The sequence below is a fragment of the Scyliorhinus canicula genome, chromosome 23 (genome assembly GCF_902713615.1).
Source record: "Scyliorhinus canicula chromosome 23, sScyCan1.1, whole genome shotgun sequence".
In the NCBI taxonomy this organism is placed as follows: Eukaryota; Metazoa; Chordata; class Chondrichthyes; order Carcharhiniformes; family Scyliorhinidae; genus Scyliorhinus; species Scyliorhinus canicula.
Window position 1 is genome coordinate 17,054,680 of NC_052168.1, and position 9,990 is coordinate 17,064,669.

The 9,990-nt window shown below is 45.9% G+C and overlaps 1 long non-coding RNA gene across 1 annotated transcript; it reads left to right on the top strand.

The window, feature by feature from the left end:
* The first annotated feature begins 695 nt into the window (after positions 1-695).
* Positions 696-9,730, top strand: LOC119956302. Its single transcript, XR_005458617.1, has 3 exons — positions 696-859; positions 3,671-3,716; positions 9,518-9,730. It is a non-coding gene; the product is annotated as an uncharacterized LOC119956302 (long non-coding RNA).
* Positions 9,731-9,990: the final 260 nt, after the last annotated feature.

Consider the following 9,990-nt stretch of genomic DNA (forward strand, 5'->3'; position numbering starts at 1 on the left):
GACCGTGAGGCATCTCTTCCAGATGATTGTTCCCATTAGGGATCAATTATCTGGGCAGCAACAACAGAGCGGTCTGTGTTAGGATCGGACCAGATCCCAATTTATGTTTGGATACCAGATGGAAAACCCCAACAACTTGCAATTTGTAAACTGTGTGAAAAGATACATCACCCTAGGAATGATTCCACTGATAAATAGGGATCTTTAAAGTTAAAACAAACTTTATTTTGAACACAGTATCTCTACAATTCACAGTTAAATGGTTCTTAAAATAAAAGGAAAAACATTGACTTACGACTGAAGCCTTCACTATAAATATTGATGTCGCTCCCTACCCTCGCCACAGATGCTGTCAGATTCACCTGAGGAAGGAGCTGTGCTCCGAAAGCTAGTGATTCGAAACATTGGATGATCAACATCTTCTGTGTATGTATGTAAACCTGTTGGACTTTAACCTGGTGTTACATAATTCAGACAGTGAGGGAAGGTGTCAATCTTTTCTTTAATCCAGGTTTATTTATAAGGCGACAGAGTACAGACACCTGTTCCTGTTTTTGAACACCCATTTTTTGAAGTTATCAAACTCGAAACTTCAACGGTTTCATGTTCCACTGATGATTCTTCTGATTGGTTGAGTTTTTAAATTCAACAAGAAAGGGTGGATCAGTGCTGATTTAACTTCCTGGCTAAGAAATAGTTTCACTTTTATTCTCGATGTCGGTGAGGAGTAGTTACCCTGCTCTTGACGGAGTTGTTGGGAATGTGGGAAGAACATAGCTGAAGGAGAATTGTGGTCACAGATAATCCCAGGATACATCATTGTTTCTGCCGCAACATCAAAAACTTTCGCCAGAATTGGGTAAGTGCCCCCGGACACAAACAGGGCAGCACGGTAGCATTGTGGATAGCACAATTGCTTCACAGCTCCAGGGTCCCAGGTTCGATTCCAGCTGGGTCACTGTCTGCGCGGAGTCTGCACATCCTCCCCGTGTGTGTGTGGGTTTCCTCCGGGTGCTCCGGTTTCCTCCCACAGTCTAAAGATGTGCAGGTTAGGTGGATTGGCCATGATAAATTGCCCTCAGTGTCCAAAATTGCCACCCACCCACTCCCTGCCCCCTTCCCTCCTTTCCCTCCCCATCCCACCCCCCCCCATCCCTGCAGCTACCCTTTCTTTTCTATTGAGTTTGGCTACCCCCTCTTGCACGGCTTTCCCCCTCCCCCACCCCACCCCGGGGTCTTTCCCTCCTTCCTTCTCTTTTCTCAGGTTTTGGCTGCTTTCCCCGGGCTCTTGGCTACTTGAGTATTCTTCTGCTTGTTCATTGGCCACAAACAGGTCCCGGAACATAGAACATAGAACATAGAACAGTACAGCACAGAACAGGCCCTTCAGCCCTCAATGTTGTGCCGAGCCATGATCACCCTACTCAAACCCACGTATCCACCCTATACCCGTAACCCAACAACCCCCCCTTAACCTTACTTTTATTAGGACACTACAGGCAATTTAGCATGGCCAATCCACCTAACCCGCACATCTTTGGACTGTGGGAGGAAACCGGAGCACCCGGAGGAAACCCACGCACACAGGGGGAGGACGTGCAGACTCCACACAGACAGTGACCCAGCTGGGAATCGAACCTGGGACCCTGGAGCTGTGAAGCATTTATGCTAACCACCATGCTACCCTGCTGCCCGTTGGGTTAATGGCCCCCATGTTCTGAAGAAGCCATCTTCTGACCCGCGGATGGCGAATTTTTTTTTTCTCCATTTGGAGAGATTTTGATAGGTCGGACAGCCAGTCTGCAGCTTTGGGTGGTTCTGCTGACCCGCCAGCCGAACAGGATTCTATGGCGGGCGATCAGGGTGGCAAAGGCAAGGGTGTCCGCCCTCCTCCCAAAGAATAGATCTGGCTGGTCTGATACCCCAAAGACCGCCACCTTTGGACAAGGCTCCACCCTCACCCCTACCACTTTGGACATTGCCTCAAAGACGGCTGTCCAGTACCCAAGGTTCGGTTCCCGGCTGGGTTACTGTCTGTGTGGAGTCTGCACGTCCTCCCCGTGTGTGCGTGGGTTTCCTCCGGGTGCTCCGGTTTCCTCCCACAGTCCAAAGATGTGTGGGTTAGGTGGATTGGCCAGGCTAAATTGCCCGTAGTGTCCTAAAAAGTAAGGTTAAGGGGGGGTTATTGGGTTACGGGTATTGGGTGGATACGTGGGTTTGAGTAGGGTGATCATTGCTCGGCACAACATCGAGGGCCGAAGGGCCTGTTCTGTGCTGTACTGTTCTATGTTCTATGTTCCAGGGTCCCAGGTTCGATTCCGGCTTGGGCCACTGTCTGTGCGGAGTCTGCACATCCTCCCCGTGTGTGCGTGGGTTTCCTCCGGGTGCTCCGGTTTCCTCCCACAGTCCAAAGATGTGCAGGTTAGGTGGATTGGCCATGATAAATTGCCCTTAGTGTCCAAAATTGCCCTTAGTGTTGGGTGGGGTTACTGGGTTAGGGGGTTAGGGTGGAGGTGTTAACCTTGGGTAGGGTGCTCTTTCCAGGAGCCGGTGCAGACTCGATGGGCCGAATGGCCTCCTTCTGCACTGTAAATTCTATGTAGGGCGTGAGGTCTGGATTTTCCTGACGAACATCTGACAACGCTCCTTTTCAGACCACATCCATCACCTCCCCCATCACTGGATTTGTTCTTCTACACCCTTGAATTTGAGATGAAGTCACAGGTACACTATCCACGAGTGAGAAATACAAAATATTGATGAAATGTTCTACTGGGTCACACTTTAATCAAGGTAGGGTAACTGAACATTGCAAATTTTCAGTTCATCAGGGATGGCCAGCATGGATTCATGACAGGTAGATCATGCATGACAAACTTCACTGAATGATTTGATGAGGTGACTAAGGTAGTGGCTAGTAAGAGTGTGTGAAGCAAATGCTATCGATTGTTCCTGGTCTGGAGGCATAATGTGCGAGACGACTTCACCAACACCCTGGGATGAGGCATCACAAGCTAATTGCAACTTAAATTTTGATTATAATGAAACTAACAGCTCTGACTTCAGTAAAAAGTCATTCACTTCATTGCTTGCATTCTCACATTCTTCTGACCAGTTCCATGCCAGTTTGACACATAGAAAAGTGTATAAGGTTTCAATCGTGTTGTTAATTTCGGCATAAATTTACCATAATGATTGATCAATCATAAGAATTGATCAATCCTGAAAACGATCTTTATTGTGTCATATTTGAGGATGTGGTGCTTCTAAGATTGCTGACATTTTGTTCGGCTCCTTGTGTAAGCCATCTTTGTTGATGACACAACCAAGATATGATGTGGAGATGCCGGCGTTGGACTGGGGTGAGCACAGTAAGAAGTCTTACAACACCAGGTTAAAGTCCAACAGGTTTGTTTCAAACACGAGCTTTCGGAGCACTGCTCCTTCCTCAGGTGAATGAAGAGGTATGTTACATGAAGAGGTACATACCTCTTCATTCACCTGAGGAAGGAGCAGTGCTCCGAAAGCTAGTGTTTGAAACAAACATGTTGGACTTTAACCTGGTGTTGTAAGACTTCTTACTGTGCACAACCTAGATAGTTTATGGATGACTTTGAAAAGACCACATCTTTCCTTTTTAACTCAGGTTGTGGCTTTGTAACCATTTCAGGGTGGCTTCCAAATTCTCCAAGTGTTCCTGTTCGCTTGAACCAGTGGTGAGTATGCAATAACATTGCGCTCCATTCAACCTACTTAGAATTTGATCCATGGATCTTTGAAAAAGAGCAAGTGTAGATGTTATTCCAAAAGGAAGTCTGTAACAAAATAGACCTTTGTGTGTTACGATGGTGAGTAGCGGCTGTGATCCGGCAGCCACATTCATGCAGAAATGCCTGAGAAAGATCAATTTTACTAAATGTATGCCCTCCAGAAAGTCTAGCAAACAAGTCTTCAGTCATCAGCAGTGAATAATGATTGGTGCACAAAAATGGGTTAATAGTAGTTTCAAAATCTCCACAAATTCTCATTGAGCCTTCCTCTTTTAATACAGGAACTATGGGTGTTGCCCAATTACTTGCCACAGCAGTTCATTAACTCCTGTTCATACTAATCTTTCTAGTTCTTCTTCAACGTTTGACCTGATGACATATGTTACGGTTCTAGCTTTGAGACATTTGGATGTGTTGTTTGGCTTGATTTTTAATGTACCTCAGCTCCATTTATAGAGCTTAGCTCTTCAAACACCTTCTCATATTTCTTCAATCTCTTTTAATCCACTAATTGATTGACTGCTTCCCAGTCAAGCCTCTTAGCCAACCAAGCTCTGCCAAATAGAGCAGGAAAACGTCCATGGACACGTGACGAGGCAACTTCGCCATCTGCCCATTGGCTTCTACTTTCACCATAATACATCCTTCTAATAGTACAACCTCTTCAGTGTTCAGCCTTAGGATCACATTTGACAGTTTTAAAGGCGGATATTTCAGCTTTTGATGCTAAATTGTCTCAGATGTTAGTGATACTGCTGCGCACGTATCCACTTCCATTTTAATTTCATGACCTTCAAATTTTGGATATTCCCATAACCATTGTTGATTGCCCTGCATTGACAAAACGCCAAGCTTTACCTCATGCAGTTAGCTCGGTTACCTTGTCTTTTGAGCGATCTTGACCTTCATCCACTAATCTGTAGACACGATTAGATTATCATAGAATTTACAGTGCAGGAGGAGGCCATTCGGCCCATCGAGTCTGCACCGGCTCCTGGAAAGAGCACCCTACTCAAGGTCAACACCTCCACCCTGTCCCCATAACCCAGTAACCCCACCCAACACTAAGGGCAATTTTGGACACTATGGGCAATTTATTATGGCCAATCCACCTAACCTGCACATCTTTGGGCTGGGGGAGGAGACCGGAGCACCCGGAGGAAACCCACGCAGACACGGGGAGGATGTGCAGACTCCGCACAGGCAGTGACCCAAGCCGGAATCGAAACTGGTACCCTGGAGCTGTGAAGCAATTGTGCTATCCACAATGCTACCGTGCTGCCCCAATTATTTGACAGAATTGTTCTTCTTGCACCTATTTGTTGTTTTTTCCAGCACAGCATGCCTTGGCAATGTGGTCCTTCTTGACACAGTTCTTGTATGTATTAGTTTTACTTCAGCAGTCCACCGCTGAATATCCACCCTGCGCGCATCGGTGACATGGTTGCACCTTTCAGCCTTATTCTTTGAGGTATCCATTTTGTGAATCTTCGCTCCAGCCCCCATCTGTGAAGCCTCTCTCATAGCAAGCTCCATAAATGTGACAACTTCCATAGCATCTTTTAGAGTTAAATCACCTACAGTGAGCAGCATCCTCTGAATAGCTGTAGTACGGAATTCGCAAACCAGCCTATCACGAAGGGTATCATCAAGTGTTGCACCAAATTCTCAATATTTACCGAACCTTCTTAAAGATGCTGCAAACTGCTTTCACCTTCTCCTTGACTATGGTGGTGGAACCAAAATATTTTTGCAATCAATGATATTCGGCAAACTTCAAAATCCCCGTTCCCTGCACCCCGTGTAACTTCGTCACATGTACAGTCTCTGCAGCCCAGGCCTCACTCACCTCAACGCAAGCAAGTCTTCGCCGACTGTCGGTCTCCTTACCCACAGTCGCTGTCGGAAAATTTGTTAAATCTTCAAATCGAGAGCGGCAGGGTGGCACAGTGGTTAGCACTGCTGCCTCACAGCGGCGAGGACTCAGATTCGATCCCGGTCCTGGGTCACTCTCCGTGAGGAGTTTTCACATTCTCCCCATGTCTACGTGGGTCACCAGATGTGCAGGGCAGGTGAATTGGCCATGCTAAATTGCCCCTTAATTGGAAAAAAAGAACTGGGTACTCTAAATTTATTTTAAAAATTAAAGAAACGGCAAATAAAAACCTTCACATCGAGGGCATTGCTCCACCTGATGTCTGTGTGTGTGTGTATGTATATGTGTGTGTATGTTTTTGTGTGTATGTTTTTGTCTGTGTATATGTGTGTGGGTGATTTTGTCTGTGTATATGTGTGTGGGTGATTTTGTCTGTGTATATGTGTGTGTATGTTTTTGTCTGTGTATATGTGTGTGGATGATTTTGTCTGTGTATATGTGTGTGGATGATTTTGTCTGTGTATATGTGTGTGGATGATTTTGTCTGTGTATATGTGTGTGGATGATTTTGTCTGTGTATATGTGTGTGGATGATTTTGTCTGTGTATATGTGTGTGGGTGATTTTGTCTGTGTATATGTGTGTGGGTGATTTTGTCTGTGTATATGTGTGTGTATGTTTTTGTGCGTGTATATGTGTGTGGATGATTTTGTCTGTGTATATGTGTGTGGGTGATTTTGTCTCTGTATATGTGTGTGGGTGATTTTGTCTGTGTATATGTGTGTGTATGTTTTTGTGCGTGTATATGTGTGTGGATGATTTTGTCTGTGTATATGTGTGTGGGTGATTTTGTCTGTGTATATGTGTGTGGATGATTTTGTCTGTGTATATGTGTGTGGGTGATTTTGTCTGTGTATATGTGTGTGGGTGATTTTGTCTGTGTATATGTGTGTGGATGATTTTGTCTGTGTATATGTGTGTGGATGATTTTGTCTGTGTATATGTGTGTGGATGATTTTGTCTGTGTATATGTGTGTGGGTGATTTTGTCTGTGTATATGTGTGTGGATGATTTTGTCTGTGTATATGTGTGTGGATGATTTTGTCTGTGTATATGTGTGTGGGTGATTTTGTCTGTGTATATGTGTGTGGATGATTTTGTCTGTGTATATGTGTGTGGGTGATTTTGTCTGTGTATATGTGTGTGGATGATTTTGTCTGTGTATATGTGTGTGGATGATTTTGTCTGTGTATATGTGTGTGGATGATTTTGTCTGTGTATATGTGTGTGGATGATTTTGTGTGTGTATATGTGTGTGGGTGATTTTGTCTGTGTATATGTGTGTGGATGATTTTGTCTGTGTATATGTGTGTGGATGATTTTGTCTGTGTATATGTGTGTGGATGATTTTGTCTGTGTATATGTGTGTGGATGATTTTGTGTGTGTGTGTCTGATCCCAAGAATCTTCCGTTGTTCCTGATGCCGTCTCAGCGTTAGTCGACAGAATCTTTTCTTTACAGCCATATTTCCTGCCCCAACCTTTGGCGCCAGTTTGCGTCCTGTTACGTTCCTTTGTGCCGCAAAGAGTAAAGGGATGGAGGCTCCCACCCTCTGGATTTTTAGCATTTTTAGCATAGTTGCTTCACAGCTCCAGGGTCCCAGGTTCGGTTCCCGGCTGGGTCACTGTCTGTGCGGAGTCTGCGCGTTCTCCCCGTGTCTGCGTGGGTTTCCTCCGGGTGCTCCGGCTTCCTCCCACAGTCCAAAGGTGTGCGGGTTAGGTGGATTGGCCGTGCTAAATTGCCCTTCGTGCCCAAAAAGGTTAAGTGGGGGTTATGGGGATCAGGTAGATATGTGGGCTTGAATAGGGTGCTCTTTGTAAGGGCCGGTGCAGACTCGATGGGCAGAATGGCCTCCTTCTGCACTGTAAATTCTATGATAATCTATGATTCTTGTAAAACATGATGAGGTTTATTTAGGGTGTTGCCCATACAATCGAAGATGGCGATCTGCCCAGAGCCTGCGCAAACACTACCCTGGCGTCACTACATATCAACATGAGGCGAAACCAGCAAGAATGTTTTCCCTGATACATAACGGTATCTCAATGGACAATCCACATCTCCCGAGGACTTAGCGATCATACGGTTATGGTCAAAGTCAACATGGCCAGCTTCCTGACACACTCCAAACTTTTTTTATAATTTAACCTGCAACCATACCCACATAATCATAATCACCCACATGAAAATTCCCCACCATGTTTGTTGAATTGGACTTTGAAAGTGTAGGCGAAGAAAGCATTGACTCTGTGCTGATCTCAGCCTATGTGGCATCAGCATCCTGGGCTACAAGATGGTGGCGGGGTTGACACCCAGTGGAAGGAGGCAGATGGAAGGCTCAACACTAATGCTCCCAAGTATTAATGTGTTTGGATGAGTGCATCAGTAAGGGAATCCAGGATTATGGAGGGAAGGTGGTGTTGAGAATGATATGAGTTGAACCATGAAGTCATTGAATGTCAGAGCAGACCCGATGGGCTGAATGGCCTACTTCTGCTCTTACCATCTTAAGGTTCGGAGGAGGCCTACTAGATTGATACCTGGCATGAGCGGGTTGTTTTATGAGGAAAGGTTGGACAAGATGGGGTTGTTTCCACTGGAGTTTAGAAGAGTGCGGGGTGACTTGATTGAAGTTTGTAAGATCCTGACGGTCTTGACAAGGTGGACGTGGAAAGGATATTTCCTCTTGTGGGGGAGTCCAGAACTTGGGGGTCACTGTTTTACAATTAAGGGTCACACGATGGGACGGAGATGAGGAGAATTTATTTTCTCCCAGCGCCTCAGAGGGCACTAGGGGTGGGGGTCGCTGAATAATTTTAAGATGCAGGTCGATAGATTCTTGTTAGGGCAAGGGAATCAAGGGGTATTTCATAGAATGTATAGCGCAGAAGGAGGCCATTTGGCCCATCGAGTCTGCATCGTCTCTTGGAAAGAGCACCCATACCTCCACCCTATCCCCATAACCCAGTAACCCCACCTAACACTTAAGGGCAATTTGGACCCTAAGGGCAATTTATCATGGCCGGTCCACCTAACCTGCACATCTTTGGACTGTGGGAGGAAACCGGAGCACCCGGAGGAAACCCATGCACACACGGGGAGAATGTGCAGACTCCGCACAGAACATAGAACATAGAACAGTACAGCACAGAACAGGCCCTTCGGCCCTCGATGTTGTGCCGAGCCATGATCACCCTACTCAAACCCACCCTATACCCGTAACCCAACAACCCCTCCCTTAACCTTACTTTTATTAGGACACTACGGGCAATTTAGCATGGCCAATCCACCTAACCCGCACATCTTTGGACTGTGGGAGGAAACCGGAGCACCCGGAGGAAACCCACGCACACACGGGGAGGATGTGCAGACTCCACACAGATAGTGACCCAAGCCGGGATTCGAACCTGGGACCCTGGAGCTGTGAAGCATTTGTGCTAACCACTATGCTACTGTGCTGCCCACAGGGTAGAATTTGAAAGACAAACAAACCAGTTGGCCGAACAGCTGGTTCGTGATGCAGAGCGAAGCCAACAGCGCGGGTTCAACTCCCCATACCGGCCTGAGGTGTGGTGACCCTCAGGTTTAATCACCACCAGCTCTCCCCCTTAAAGGAGAAAGCAGCCTATGGTCATCTGGGACTGTAGCAACTTTACGTTACACATTGAACTCAAAATTCTGTCTCTCCCTCCTCATATGCTGACAGACCCGTTGAGTTTTTCCAGCACTTTCTGGTTTATTTCGTTTCAGATTTCCAGCATCCCCTGTAATTTGCTTTCATTTTAACAAATTGCTGTTGTTTTTTGTTTTAGGCATTGATCACCGACCATTCAATCCAAGTGGCTTCAAACAGCTGTCATCAAGATTTTCATCCACCTTGGGATTCACTGTCTCCTGAATTCTATTTGATAAACCTGATTTTTTAAATATGGGGAACAAGGTATCAGTGTCTGAAATGGAAGGCCCTGCAGGGGAACTGTATAAGATGATGAAGGAGAAAGGAGCATACGAAGAAGTCGGAAGAAACTGGGCGCTCACAGAGGCGTTTCTGAAAAAAGCAACATCGGAACTTTTAGCAAAAATAGCTGGATTCGTCTACTCAAAATTTCCCGTGGCTGTTTCAGCTCTTGCTTCAGGTGGAGTAGGAATAGTCATTTTGGCTGGCTGTATGGCTGCAGACCAACTTGTAAATAAATCTGAAGACATCAATTTAGTCGTTGACACTGCAATCCGCAAAGTGTTCACCGAGGAAAAGGCAGGCAAAATCGCTAGCACGATTAATGCT